This window comes from Bufo bufo, chromosome 1, assembly GCF_905171765.1.
Source record: "Bufo bufo chromosome 1, aBufBuf1.1, whole genome shotgun sequence".
Classification (NCBI taxonomy): domain Eukaryota; kingdom Metazoa; phylum Chordata; class Amphibia; order Anura; family Bufonidae; genus Bufo; species Bufo bufo.
The window spans coordinates 181,182,232-181,197,737 of NC_053389.1; positions in this window are offsets into that span (position 1 = coordinate 181,182,232).

Here is a 15,506-nt window from a genome sequence, read left to right on the forward strand (position 1 = left end):
AAGACGGGAACCTAACACTAAATACTACCTGTTATGTGCCATAATGGGTGCATGCTGGGTCCACTCTGCTTTTTACCATTGTTGGTACCTGCATTCCTGGATTTAATGGAGGCCGTTATGGCACCAAAAATGGTAAAAAGCAGAGTGGACCCAGCATGCATGTGGAACCTACAGTACCCTGCCCCTCAGTGACAGTGACCTCCACAGCGGCCTGCCCTCTTAACAGTAACATCCACAGTGCCTTCCCCTTAAACAGTGACCTCTACAGCGGCCACTCCTTTATTAGTGACCTACACAGTCACTCTCATGAACAGCTCACTCTTAGACAGCAGCACTATGCTGTCTAAGTGTGAGCTACAGGGAGAAAGTCACCCTCCTTCCCACCCCTGCAGCTGACAGAAGTTGATTTTTACCTTCATTCCTTTTCAATCCCCGTCGGCTGCGGAGTGGCAGGGGCATGGCCTAACCGGGGCGTGGCTTAGCGGGACCTGGGGGCGGGGTTTTTAAGTCTGTCTTTTGAGTGTGAATGGCCACCCTACCTGGCCCCTGAACTGTGACTTTCACAGCACTCCGCTCCCTTAACAGTGTTATCTACAGCGCCCTGCCCCTTTTAAAGCTGCCTTATTTTTACCTACTGTCCAGGAATTTAATTCCAACGAATGGGAGACGCATCCTTTCTTGGACTCTCTGGGGGATTCTGCCTGGTGTTGATTGGTAGTGATGGTGGAACATTGGCCTGAACATTTCACGAACGCGTGTTCGTGATCAAATGTTCGCGAACCGCGCGTTCGCAGCGGGCCCCATTCACTTTAATGGCAGGCGAACCTAAAAAACCTCATCCATGGTGAATAAATGTAATTTCATCCTTAATGCTCCCTGTAATATTTGCACTTTATATCTCTGATTTAGTCCACCTCGCTTGCATATCCACTTTCCAACAACCAATACAGAATTTTTCATGTGAGACAACTTAAAATGTTCGTATGGGGGTGCTCTTTCCAAAATGGGGTCACTTGTTGGGGTTTTTCATTTCTGGGGACCTCAGGAATTTATTTAATGCGACATAGCACCTAAAATATATATCTGCCAATTCAGGCCTGTCATCAAAATTCATATTTGGCAGTTTTACTCTAGAGCCCTGCCATGCGCCCATATATCATTTTTTGAGCACATATGGGGTGTTGGCGTATTCGGGGGAAAATGGGGAAATAAATGTGGGCTGCATTTTGTTCGGTAACCCTTTGTGAAAGTGAAAAATGTGGGTGTAAAGCAACTTTTTCTGGAAAAAATTATTAATTTTTATTTTTCACAGCAAAGCGTTTCCTAATTCTGTGAAATGTCTGATGGGTCAAAGTGCTCAGTATATTCCTTGAGGGGTGTATGGAGTCACTTTTTGGGGTTTGCCACTGTCACATGCGACATAGCTCCCAATTACCATTCAAGCTAAATCCTCTCCCCTAACGCTATACGGAGCTCCTTCTACTCTGAAGCCTGCTGTGCGGCCATACATCAGTTTTAGAGCACACATGGGGTGTTTTTGTAAACTCCAAACATGAAGTTGGCATATGGGGAATGTAAAGTAGTAACTATTTCTGGAGGTATTACTATCTATTATAAAAGAAGAGAAATTTAAATTAGTAAATTTGCTAATTTGCAAAGGGTTAATATTTCTGAATATGTTATGTATACAGAATTATATTGCTGTGTGCATATATTTATATATTTACCCTCCTGGCGGGGGCTGGTGACAGTGGCGTACCTCCAATAGAGGCAGACCACGCAGCTGCTATGGGGCCCCTGGGGGAAGGGGGCCCGCAGTGGAGGATAGGCCCCGCCCACTAATTACACTTGTATGGCTACCTGAGAAAGTAAGAGGTGGCGAAGGACCTTTGGTGATGTCATCAACCATGTGACCAGTGCAGGAAGCCAATGAATAGCAGAGCAGCCGAAGTCTAAAGGACCTTTGGTGATGTCATCAACCATGTGACCAGTGCAGGAAGCCAATGAATAGCAGAGCAGCAGAAGTCTAAAGGACCTTTGGTGATGTCATCATCATGTGACCAGTGCAGAGGACTGGTGAAAGACCTGTGGCATATCGCTGTGAGGGGGCGGAGCTTCTGTGTGGCGCCTGAAGGAGAGGTTAGTGGTGTTCTGGGATAACATAACATCCTAGAAAAGCTGGGAGTTGTAGTTCTGTCCTATTACATGTTTTTCAATGTAATTTAAACGTATGCCCTAGTACAGGCTGGTAATGCTGGGAGTTGTAGTTCTATCCTCTTATACCCCCTCTTTGGAATGTATACTGATGCCCCATAATAAGTCTGGCCATACTGGGGGTTATAGTTATTTCTTTTTAAAGCTCTTAACTGGTACAACTAGATGATATCCTATAATAATCTGGACATGCTAGGAGTTGTAGTTCTCTTTTCTTAGGCTGGATTATCATCACAGTTTAGTTTTCCGTTTTGCATGCAGGACTTTTTTCTGTCTAAAATAACGGATCTCCGACAGAAATGGCATAAACGGATGCCAAATGTGCAGAACTGATGCTTGAAATACAGGATCATTTTTTTTTCTTTATTTTTCTGTTTATCTGACGGATCAGAAGAACTGAAAACTAAACGGTGATATGAACCCGGCCTTATACTCTGTGTAATATCTACTTGTATCTGATCATAACAGCCTGGACATGCTGGAAATTGTAGTTCTCTCCACTTTCACCTCTCCCTGTGTTGCTCCCTAATTTCCAATAATAATCTGGTGATGATGAGACTTGTAGTTCCCTTGTCACTATTATAATGTTCTGCAGCAGCTGAGGTGTGTATTACTTGTTCCCTTCTGTGCTGGTGACGGTCGCTGTTCTGCCGTCATAGGAGCACAACAACGAAAATCACCGCAGTTCCGGATCTGGCACTTCATGGACGACAACACCTGACGGATCCCGCTGACTATGATGAGATCTGTCAGGTTTCCATCTTCCAGGCTATAAAATTGTGTCCAGCATTTATGACCTGATCCACGAATGAGGCCCCAACACAGATGTGAACGAAGCTTTATATGTTCTGCAGCAGCTGAGGTATGCATTAGGAGGTTCTGACAGTTCATAAGGCAAGGGGGCTATGGTGGCACTGGTATACTATTATGCCAGCACCACCATAGCACCCCCTGTGTGCTGCTTATAGTGGACAGTGCCCTCAGACAATCAAAAGCGGGTTTTTTCCCGGTATTGAGACCCTATGACGGATCTCAATACCGGAAAATAGAAACGCAAGTGTGAAAGTAGCTCCTAATGTCTACACGGCTGCAACTGCTGGGGGTATGGCAGGGGAGAAGCCAGGGCAGGTGGTGGGATGGGCCAGTGGACGGAGTTAGTGGGGCCCCATTAAGATTCTTGCTATGGGGCCCAAGGATTTCTATGTACGCCCCTGGCTGGTGACATCCTCCTCATCATGAGCTGGGGGGGGAAATCCGGCTGATGGGAGGGTCTGGCCTCATCCGCCGCCACCTCCACCACTTCGCCTCTACGGTGACCTCCACCACCTCCAAACCCTCCATGGAAAGCCTGCGGCGGACTGAGGGAACGGGAACCCCTGTAATCACACAATACTCATAATTTTGACAAACAACTCAGAACTCATAACAAATGCAAATTAAGTGTGGGATGTATCTAATGTAATGATGGACGGGGCCTTTTACTGGAATACAGAAAAAAGATTGCAGTTTATGTATATGTACACACACACACACGTGTGTGTATATATATTTATGTGTGTGTGAAACGTACGAAATCAGCCGTTTACATCATACATGTCTACCTCGTTGTGTATATAACTATATATACACTCACAGCGAGGTAGAGATGTATGATGTAACCGGCTGATTTGCTATATGTTACACCAGGTACTCAGTAATCATTTGTAAAGGGATGAAATACTTATTTGCATAACTGTATATATACATTACAGAGTGTAGGAGAGAGATACAAAAGTAATGTAAGCATTGTACCTGGGCATTTTCTGTCACGGATCTCTGTGATCCAGCCAATGTGCCTCCTCTTCAAATCTGACCAATGTTTCATGATGGCCATCGCACTATGCATTCCCTTCTACTCCCTCCTAAGCTCCTTCCTTAGATCCCTCACGATCCGCAGTTTTTTTTTATCCTGGACCCGCTGCAGGCTAAAGATGCAAGCATACAATCCCAAATTTTTTAAATACAAGTATTGAAAATAATGTCATCAACAACACAGCCAAAACAATTTAAATGGTTGAAGGGGAAATATTAGCTTTAATGTTAGCGTTATAAGATCAGATTGTATTGTAATTGTATGTATGTGGGCTCTGAGAAATCAGATATTGGCCAGCTGAGCAGAGATGTACCTGTCTAGTGAAATGACGGTATGGTATGGGGTGTACCGCTGGTTCGCCTCCCCGTGGTGCACCCTTCTCCTGACCAACAGGACACAAACTCTAATCTATAGACTGTGTGTGTGGTATATAGTGTGTGGTAGGAAAATGGATGTGCAATGTGAATTTGAGAGATATTTCTCTGCTGTCCATACATACATGCTACAGACATAATGCTGTGATGTCACAACAATATTTAGTGCAGCAATCAGTAATATCTACTCAGACCTGATAAAATGTGAAGTTGTATGTATTGCAAATACAAATTTGCATCAATAGCGCAGCTTTTCACAATCACAAATATTTTGGAACACTCTATCTGCATATAAAGCCATTGTTCTCCAATGCATGCGAAATGTTATCAAATACAGTGCTGTGATGTAAAATTACTTACAGTGATCAGGAGTTCTTCCTCACCGTCGCGAAAATTGCTGCCCTCCATCTTTTCCAGTCTCTGGAAGCTTCCCGCAATTTGAAAAAGGTAGCAAAACTAGGCCAAGCCAGTATTACGCATACTACATGCCCGATTTTTGCGATCAAGAAAATCATCTCGAATTCTTGAATATGACTAATATTCTACATAAAATTTGCGAAATATTGCGAATTGGAATATTGCCCCTGCCTGTTGCTGGTGCAGCCTATCAAGCATATACAAGGGGGAGTTCCAGCGCGTCTGGCTGTCACAAATCAGACGTCTGATGGGCAGGTCATGTCACCGCTGAACATCAGCAAGGCGAGCCATGGCCATGTAAGATCTTCTAAAATGGCCAGAGATTTCCCTGGCCTTCTGCAAGACGTCCTGGACCCTGGGGTATTGGGCAACAAATCGCTGCACGACTAAGTTCAGGACGTGTGCCATGCACGTGTGTAATTTTGCCCTGTTTCAGCGCGCTCAGCAGCTTGGCACCGTTGTCGCACACCACTTTACTAACTGTCAAATTGAGTGGGATTAGCCACTAATCGGCCTGTGACCGCAGAGCTGAAAGCAGTGCAGGACCGGTGTGGCTCTTGGCTTCCAGGCACAACAGCCGCAGCACAGCATGGCAACGTCTCACCTGGGACGTCAAATAGGTTTTAGGGAGCTTGGGGGGTGCAGCGGAAGAGGCGGTAGCAGTGGAAAAGGAGGAGTCAGCCAAGGAGGAGACGGAGAATGGAGTAGGAGAAGGAGAAGAAGGCAGGCCTGCGTGCAATCCGTTGCAGTAATACCAAATCCACATTGGTGCCACGGGTTGCATGCTTGACGGCCGTCAGAAGGTTCACCCAGTGGGCAGTAAAAGTTATGTACCTTCCCTGCCAGTGTTTGCTAGACCACGTGTCTGTGGTCAGATGTATCTTGTGCCAGAGATACATTCACTTGCCGCTGAACGTGGCCATATAGCTCCCTTCTCAGAGAAATATTTCCTTCTGGGGACCTTCCATTGCGGTGTGCCAATGGCCACAAATTTTCTAAAGGCCTCCGAGTCCACCAGTTTATATGGCAGTAGTTGGCGAGCTAGCAGTTCCGACAAGTCAGCGGTAAGTCGATGGGTTATCTGGCATCATCAACTTTTTACACTCAATATTTGGTGGAAACAGGTATATCAAACCCCTTAATCAGTATTTTGTGGAAGCAGGTGTATCGCAGGCCTCAATCAATATTTGGTGGAAGCCGGTATATCACACCTCTCAATTATTATTTTTTTGCCACAACAGTTATTTCACACCACCCTGTTTATTTGGGGCAACAGGTTTCAGGTATATCGCAACCGTCAATCAGTATTTTGTGGAAGCAGGTATATCACCCCCCTGAATCAGTTTTTTAAAGGGGGCAACAGGTATATCACACCCGTTGCAAATAGTTGTTCCAATAGCATTTGTCCCTCTATATAGCTGCGGTATCGCAGCAGAACCGCACACAACTGCTACACAATACAAATGCACTATATACTTTCTATGTTAGAAAGTATATTATAAGTATATCACAGTATCACACCTATCGATAGCACACCCTATACTAGTCCTTAAAAGGACTTTTGTGGCCCTATTAGCTAACGTTCGGTGTCCCTAACAGTCTGTCCCTGCTCCACAAAGCAACCTCTCCCTACACTGGCAAAACACAGAATGTAAAATGGCTGCCAGATCGGGTTCTGTTATAGGGTGGGGGGGTGTCCATGTGGTGAAACATCTCAATTGGCTGTCCTGTCCCACCTGATGTGTGTGTCATGGGTCAAAGTTTGGCGCAATGCAAAAGAATATGACGCCGGTGGACATTGCCATGTGTTCGGCAAATCGCGAATGCGTAAAGTTTGCCGCGAAACGACCGCCGGGCAAACCTCAAGGCCATCTCTATTGATTGGGGCACCATTGATGTTAGGTAGATGGTTGCAAGGTAGGAGGTCAGATGCAAGGGCCATTGGAACGATGGTGAAGTCAATGACCAGGCCCATTTGGGTGAAACAGATAACAGATTTACTGAGAATGATGAGAGTTGCAGTACAAATAACAGCAACTGGTATAGTTTTGAAGTATATTACAGAGCTTACTTTTTCCAATTGCTGTGTAAGGGGAGCGGCAATGATGGTAGTAATATTTCCTAAATCTTACTCCAAATTCACTTTGCAATCTTTCCAAGATAAACACTGGTGTGCAGTTCTTAACTTGCTAACACCTTCTGCAATTCCCAGGCTGAGGGGTGCAGCTCTTAGAACTGGATAGCCAGTTTGTCTCAAAATGTGGCAGGTTCTGGAGCAATTAATCCTTTCCATAAGCAGTAAAGTCTTAATGTCATAAACGAGAGGTACCTTACTGTATAAATCCAATGCACCACAGTGGTGGTTATAGACCTTCTACTAATGTCTGTTTTCTTTCCCTCTGGGTTGTCTCTCAGTTAAAGGGAACCTGTCACGAGGATTTTTGGTATAGAGCTTAGGACATGGCTGCTAGATTGCCGCTAGCACATCCGCAATATCCATTCCCCATAGTTCTCTGTGCTTTTATTGTGTCAAAAAAACTATTTTATATATTTGTAAATTAGGCTACTAATGTTTCCGAGCCCAGCTACGCCCACTGTGAAGGAGCCCAGAACCGCCTCACATCCTCCGAATCTCCTCCTTTCTCCCCGACGTCACAAAGCTAGAGCGCCGTAATCGGCATGCGCAGTGTCGGCATAGTGTTCCTTCCCTGTGCTGGCATCAGCCTCAGGGAACGAACTGCATTGCGAGAATATGGCGCTCTAGCTTTGTGATGTAGGGGAGCAAGGAGGCGATTCGGAGGATGCGAGGCGGTGCTGGGCTCCTTCACTGTTGGCGTGGCTGGGCTCAGAGTCAGAGAACGCTGAACTCATCTCTCAAGCATGGAGGAGACAGGACTCATCTAAGGTTAATTTGCATATCTATAAAATTGGTTTTTTTGACACAATAAAAGCACACAGAGCTATGGGGACTGGATATTGCGGATGTGCTAGCGGCGATCAAGCAGCCCATGTCCTCAGCTTTATACCCAAAATCCAGGTGACAGGTTCGCTTTAAGTCAAGCTCTGGCAGCTTTTCAGTCTCAGAAGTGGTGTCTACTGGACAAGGCTTCTCTCTGGGCCCACTTTGCAGGAGCTTGCACATGTAGGTCTTGGTTGTAGCTCTGCAATATGCATTTATTATGTATAGAAAGTTAATACAAGTCTCTTACTAATATGATGTTATTATCCATATTGCTTCCTTTGCTGGCTGGATTCATTTTTCCATCACATTATACACTGACCGTTTCCATGGTTACAACCACTCTGCAATTCATCTGTGGTGGCTGTGCTTGCACACTAAAGGAAAAAACACCAGCCTAAATTAACTCCCATGGTCCCGGCTACCAGAAGTCAGCCCTTTTTCTTATAGTGTGCGAACACGGGCACTGCTGCTGGATTGCAGGGTGGTCGTAACAATGGAAAAAGGCAGTGTATAATGTGATGGAAAAATGAATCCAGCCAGCAAAGGAAACAATATGGATAATAACAGTATATTAGTAAGGGTACTTTCACACTAGCAGCAGGACTGATCCGACAGGCTGTTCACCCTGTCGGATCCGTCCTGCTGCTATTTCGCCGTGCCGCCGCACCGCCGCTCCGTCCTTATTGACTATAATGGGGACGGGGGCAGAGCTCCGGCGCAGTGCGGCAGTGCGCGGTGAGAGGCCGCCGGACTAAAACGTCGGACATGCAGTACTTTTAGTCCGGCGGCCTCTCGCCGTGAACTGCCGTGTTGCGCCGGAGCTCCGCCCCCGTCCCCATTCTAGTCAATAAGGACGGAGCGGCGGCACGGCGAAATAGCGGCAGGACGGATCGGACAGGGTGAACAGGCTGTCGGATCCGTCCTGCCGCTAGTGTGAAAGTAGTCTAAGTGGCTTGTATTAACTTTCTCTACATGATGAATGCCACTTGCTAAAGTGACACAACCCCTTTTACTAACCAGGGAGGCAGATCAAATCCAGATCATGGTCCACATGCGATGCTGGCTTACAATTGGATGTTGTCCTTTTGCTGTGTGAGGCGGCGTAACTCCGCCTCCACACCGACGTGATGACGTCACTGACATGTGCAGTACACCTGGGGAGACGCCGACATGTATGGACAACATGAGGATGCAGCTGGAACCGATCTAGTGTATACCAGGTATTTTTGATTGGTTGAGCAGTAGCTCTATTGGCAGCAGCGATCATTTTAATTAACACACAGGTGTCTTTGATTGATAGTATGTGGTCATTGGTTAGATATTGTCACTTGTGGGGGGCCGACTATACTATTTATATGCTTGATTGTGTCTATACCAGTATACTTGAGAAAGGCTACTGCAATGTACACTGATGTCACTGGCCTAAGAAGAGTCTGTGGCACTGAAGGCCTCTTCTAACAGCTGATCACCTGGGGAACCGGGTATCGCAATCACGCAGATCTGATGACCTACAAGGGTACGGATACGTGACTACATTTGTCGTGCAACAAAAAGTTGCGCAACAAAGGGCTACAATTACACTGCAATAAAATGTATTGTGCGTCATTTATGTTGCAGTAATATCACATGACATTTTTTGTAATGATAGTCCATGGTGTTGCACTGGGACATGCGACAGCGATGCAACAGTAGCACAAAAATCCAACTTTGTTGGGTTTTTGTGCAACTGTCGTGTCGCAGTTACAGCATGTCACATGTTAGGCGACATTACTGCAGCAAATTTCGTCATTTCTAGCCATAAATATATTTTCCTGGATTACCACTTTAGCAATAATCAACTATTTGCAGTGGTCGACAGGTGCACTGAAATATGTCTTGGAAATGAGGATAAGAAAGAAGCAAGAATGAGTAATGGGGGTGGACGGGCAATCTGTTGTGTGAAAACGGTGGATTTTCACAGGATTAGGGCTCGTTCACCGTTGGTGTCCCGTTCCCGTATTGCGGACCGCATTTGCGGATCCGCAATAAACGGGCACTGTTCCGTTGTCATTCCGCATCACGGATGCAGACCTATTCATTTCAATGGGTCCGCAAATCCGGAGATGCGGAACAGAAGCACGGAACAGAACACTACGAAAGCACTATGGAGTGCTTTCTGGGGTTCTGTTCCATGCCTCCGCACCGTAAAAAGAAAGAACATGCTCTATCTTTTTGCAGAACGGAGGGATCGCGGACCCATTCAAGTGAATGGGTCTGTGATCCCCATGCGCCTGCCCCACGGAAGGTGCCTGTGCATTGCAGACCGCAATTTGCGGTCCATAGCATTGGCACGGACTTCACACGTTCGTGTGAACGAGCCCTTAAAAGAAATTAGGATTAAAGGAAATGTGTCATCAGAAAAAGACCCGCTATTTAAGGCCTCATGCACACAGCCGTTAGGTGGCAGTGGCCGTATTGCGGCCCGCAAACGGCAGGTCGACATCCACGGCCGCCGGCCATGTGCACCACGCATCACGGATGCGGACCCATTCAATTGAATGGGTCCGCAATTCCGGAGATGCGGAACGGAGTCACGGAACACCGGAAGCACTACGGAGTTGTTCCGTTATTTTTTTGCGGTGCGGACAGACCACGGACCCATTCAAGTTGAATGGGTCCGGCCTGCTGCACGGATGTTGCCAGTGCATTGGGGGCCGCGATTGCAGTCCCCAATGCATGAGACCTAAATCAATTTTTTTTTATGTTAAACATATTTTTAAGACTATTTGGTGATGCTATATTTCATTTTCCATGTTGCTATCTATATATAAAAATAAAAAAACGTAATATCTTGCAATTCTCCCTCTGGCTACTAAGCCTAATACTATCTTGACACTTTCTGTTCAGTAGAGATCACTTCTTAGAAGTCACCTAATTATCATCACAGGCAGGGGACGGACTTGGAACTTAAAGTGGCACTGGAAATAAAGCCTAAAAGTGGCCCCATGTTGTAGGCAAGTCCATACTGACAGAAGGCAGAGCAGCACAATTAGGCAGGGCCAACACAAGCCACAAGTAGGCAAGGACAGCAGTGTGTGGACCTCGCAATACAGTGCAGAATAAAATACCGCCCTAGCAGAACCAAATACCACAGTGCAGCATAAAATGCTGCCCTATCACCATACTGAGAATGATGATACTAGAGATGAGCAAATCGAATCAGACGAAGTGGAATTTGATCCAAATTTCAGGAAAAATTCAATTCGCAACAAATGCGAATTTCCTCACGTTTCGTGGTAATGAATTGAAATTTTTCCTAAAATGGCGACTACAATGACGGCAAGATGTGTGAGGACATGGGGCAAGGAACTCTGGGAAGGCGGGCTGACCCATAATGCCATGCATGCAGCCAATCAGCAGCCAGCCCTGTGATCTCACAGCCCTATAAATACGGCGGCCATCTTAGAGTTAGACATTTTCAAGCGTTCTGAGTACAGGGACAGACGTGTGAAGGCGCTAGGGAGAGCAATTAGAAAAACCTCTTAGTGAAAAAAAAAAGAAAAAAAAAATGATTTATAAGTGCAGGGAAAGGATAGGAAGGAATCATTTCACAGCATCTTAGTGCAGGGAGAGACGTCAGAAGGCGCTAGGGAAAGTGCTATAAAAGCAATTTACAAGTGCAGGGAAAGATTATTTGGGGATCCAAATAGCCATTAGACAGCTCTGTCATTCCAGCAATTTGTTCTTGTGGTGCAAGTGCTATGTTGAAAAGCCTTTAGTGGCTTACAGTATATCTTTTCAAACAAGAAAAATATATTCTCAGCTCACGTCGGCGGTTTTGTTTGAAAGCGTATAGAAAGAAAAAAAATATACGCACTTCACTGGTGCACTTATTTGTGGCAAAAGCATTCAGTGGCCTATTTCGTTAAAAAAATAAAAAATATACGCACTTTACTGGTGCAGTTATTTATGGCAAAAGCGTGTCACGACCATGGTCATGGTCATGACTCCTTGTGACGCATGCAGTTGCCCGCGGTCTGGTATTGTTCTCAACCAGGTGTGGGCTGCTAGTATGTTGCCTCACGTGTGGTAAGGTTCTTGGCAGTGGAGCAGCCGGAGCTGGTGGCTAGGTGGCTCGCTGTCTATGCATGCGCTTGCCTCTGGCAATGCACTTTGTTTGTTTGGTGTGCACGGGATTTAGTTGTACGTTCACTTCCCCTTTAAGTGGTTACCTTACCTAGTCTGGTGTTGGAAGGGTTAACTCCCTTCCCAGTGTGTGTCTGTGTGGGTGTGGCTACTTGGGCCATTTAGCATCTGCTGGAAGCCTGTAGCTGAGGGGTACTCCAGGCATGTTATGCTGGAGTCATCCTCCTGGTATCCTTATACCATCTTCCAGTGAGGGCCACCCTTGTGGTCATAAAAGACCTGTCGTGATGTTATGTTTATGTTGTGTGGTGTCTATCCTCATTGCAGCTATGGATCTGGTTTCTTGTGTGTTTATGTTTGTGTGCTGTGTCCTTTTATGTTTGGTGTGGACATCAGCATTTGAGCACGGGTTCCAGTCAGTGTGTCTGTGGCAGGCTGTATATGTACTCCCTTCCTTGCAGCTTGGCCAGTTAGACACTTGTTCGTCCGTGTCTAGGATTTCCTTAGGGCTAGAAGGGACCCTAGGTTCCGGAGTATGAGCCCTCCTACCATCTGGGTTGGCTCACACGGATAGGAGTCAGGGTCAGTATTAGGGACGCAATAGGAGGTGACCTGCTCCCTGATCCTGTGGTCCTGGCCTAGCAGCTTCCATTATCTGTTAACATCGCACGGATGAGGGTTTCCCCCACTCTCATCCGTGACAAAGGGTTTAGTGCCCTATTTCATTATAGAAACTAAAATATATACGCACTTCACTTCTGCAGTTATATCTGGGGAAAGCATTTGGTGGCCTATTTCAGTACAGAAAGAAAAAATATATACGCACTTTACTGGTGCACTTATTTGTGGCAAAAGCGTTCAGTGGCCTATTTCATTATAGAATTAAAAAAATACAGTGGATGTAAAAAGTCTACACACCCCTGTTAAAATGTCAGGTTTCTGTGCTGTAAAAAAATGAGACAAAGATAAATAATTTCAGAACTTTTTCCACCTTTAATGTGACCTATAAACTGTACAACTCAATTGAAAAACAAACTGAAATCTTTTAGGTGGAGGAAAGAAGAAAAAAAAAACTAAAGTAATGTGGTTGCATAAGTGTGCACACCCTCCTATAATTGGGGATGTAGCTGTCTTCAGAATTAAAGGGCTTCTGTCACTCCACTAAACTCATTTTTTTTTTTTTTTGTCTCCTTAAAATCCTTATGCTGCGATTTCTCAATATATAGGGCTATTACTCAGTTTGGTTCAGTAGTTATATCAAAAAACGGACTTTTATAATATGCAAATTACCTCTCTAGCAGCAGGTAGGGCGGCTACCTGCTGCTAGCAGCCACATCCTCCATTCATAATGACGCCCCCTTCTCATGTTGATTGACAGGACCAGCCAATGCGCTCGTCCTCTAACTGGCCCTGTCTGCGTTTTAAATCTCGCGCCGGTCTTCAGTTGGCGCAGGCACACTGAGTGGAGGACGCTCGCTCGGCCGCTCCATCCTCAGTGAGCCTGCGCCGGGTGTACATGTGACATCATCGGCGCAGGCGCATTGAGGATGGAGCGGCCGAGCGAGCGTCCTCCACTCAGTGCGCCTGCGCCAACTGAAGACCGGCGCGAGATTTAAAACGCAGACGGGGCCAGTCAGAGGACGAGCGCATTGGCTGGTCCTGTCAATCAACATGAGGAGGGGGCGTCATTATGAATGGAGGATGCGGCTGCTAGCAGCAGGTAGTCGCCCTACCTGCTGCTAGAGAGGTAATTTGCATATTATAAAAGTCCGTTTTTTGATATAACTACTGAACCAAACTGAGTAATAGCCCTATATATTGAGAAATCGCAGCATAAGGATTTTAAGGAGACAAAAAAAAAAATTTGTTTAGTGGAGTGACAGAAGCCTTTTAAGCAATCACATTCAAAATCATGTTAAATAGGAGTCAGCATACACCTGCCATCATTTAAAGTGCCTCTGGTTAACCCCAAATAAAGTTCAGCTGCTCTAGGTGGTCGCATCCCACAGCAAAAGCCATGGTCCCCAGAGAGCTTCCAAAGCATCAGAGGGATCTCATTGTTAAAAGGTATCAGTCAAGAGAAGGGTACAAAAGAATTTCCAAGGCATTAGATATACCATGGAACAGAGTGAAGACAGTTATCATCAAGTGGAGAAAATATGGCACAACAGTGACATTACCAAGAACTGGACGTCCCTCCAAAATTGATGAAAAGACAAGAAGAAAACTGGTCTGGGAGGCAACCAAGAGGTCTGCAGCAATATTAAAGGAGCTGCAGGAATATCTGGCAAGTACTGGCTGTGTGGTACATGTGACAACAATCTCATGTATTGTTCATATGTCTGGGCTATGGGGTAGAGTGGCAAGACGAAAGCCTTTTCTTACGAAGAAAAACATCCAAGCCAGGCTACATTTTGCAAAAACACATCTGAGGTCTCCCAAAAGCATGTGGGAAAAGGTGTTATGGTCTGATGAAACCAAGGTTGAATTTTTTGGCCATAATTCCAAAAGATATGTTTGGTGCAAAAACAACACTGCACATCACCAAAAGAACACCATACGCACAGTGAAGCATGGTGGTGGCAGTATCACAGTTATATGTGGTAAAATCTTTATTGAAGTTTTTCGGTCGAAAAACAAAATGTATTCAGCTGTCAGCTCTACGGTTATATGCGGTAAAATCTCCATGATGTCTCCATGATAAATCTGCAGCTTGGGGCCCCTGTGTTGTTTCTACACACTTTCAAAATAATCTTTCAGTGGAGCGAATAGATGCCGAATGACCGGGACGCTCCATGACCTTCCCAGGAGCTGCTGTCGGGAGCAGCGGTTCATTTCTGAGACGCCCGTATAGTGCGGGGGGAATCTGAAGACCCTCTCCATCTCCGTGCTCCGTTATATGCAGTAAAATCTTTTGTAACTTATTTAGGTTAAAAAACACATTTTATTCAGCGTTCAGCTGTGCAGTTATGTGGTAAAATCTTTTGTGATGTATTTTGGTGGTAAAACAAATTGTATTCAGCGTTCAGCGCTGCAGTTATATGCGATAAAATCTTTTGTGACGTATTTCGGTTGAAAAACAAATTTTATTCAGCGTTCAACGCTGTAGTAATATGTGGTAAAATCTTTATTGAAGTACAGTATGTTGGTCGAAAAACAAAATTAATTCTGCGGTCAGCGCTACGGTTACATGCGGTAAAAGACTTTTCCGGGCTCAAAACTATCTTTACGCTTTGTCTTCGCATTGCCTGTAGCTACTAGAGGCCTGTTCATGCCAGGCAGGTTCCCACAGAAGTATCTTGGTCAATCGACACTCGGGCATTGTGCCATTCTGTGGCTTTCTCATGCTTTTGCCACCTCCAGACAATGGTCATTGTGCTACACTGTGGCCTCCTCCTGATGCTGCTGCAGCCGACACCTTCAGACTCTGTCATTGTGCCACTCTGTGGCCTACTCATGCTGCTGCCACCTCCAGACTCTGTTGTTGTTCCATTCTGTGGCTTCCACATGCTGCTGCCACTTCCAGACTTGGTCATTGTGCCACTCTGTGGCCTGCTCTTGT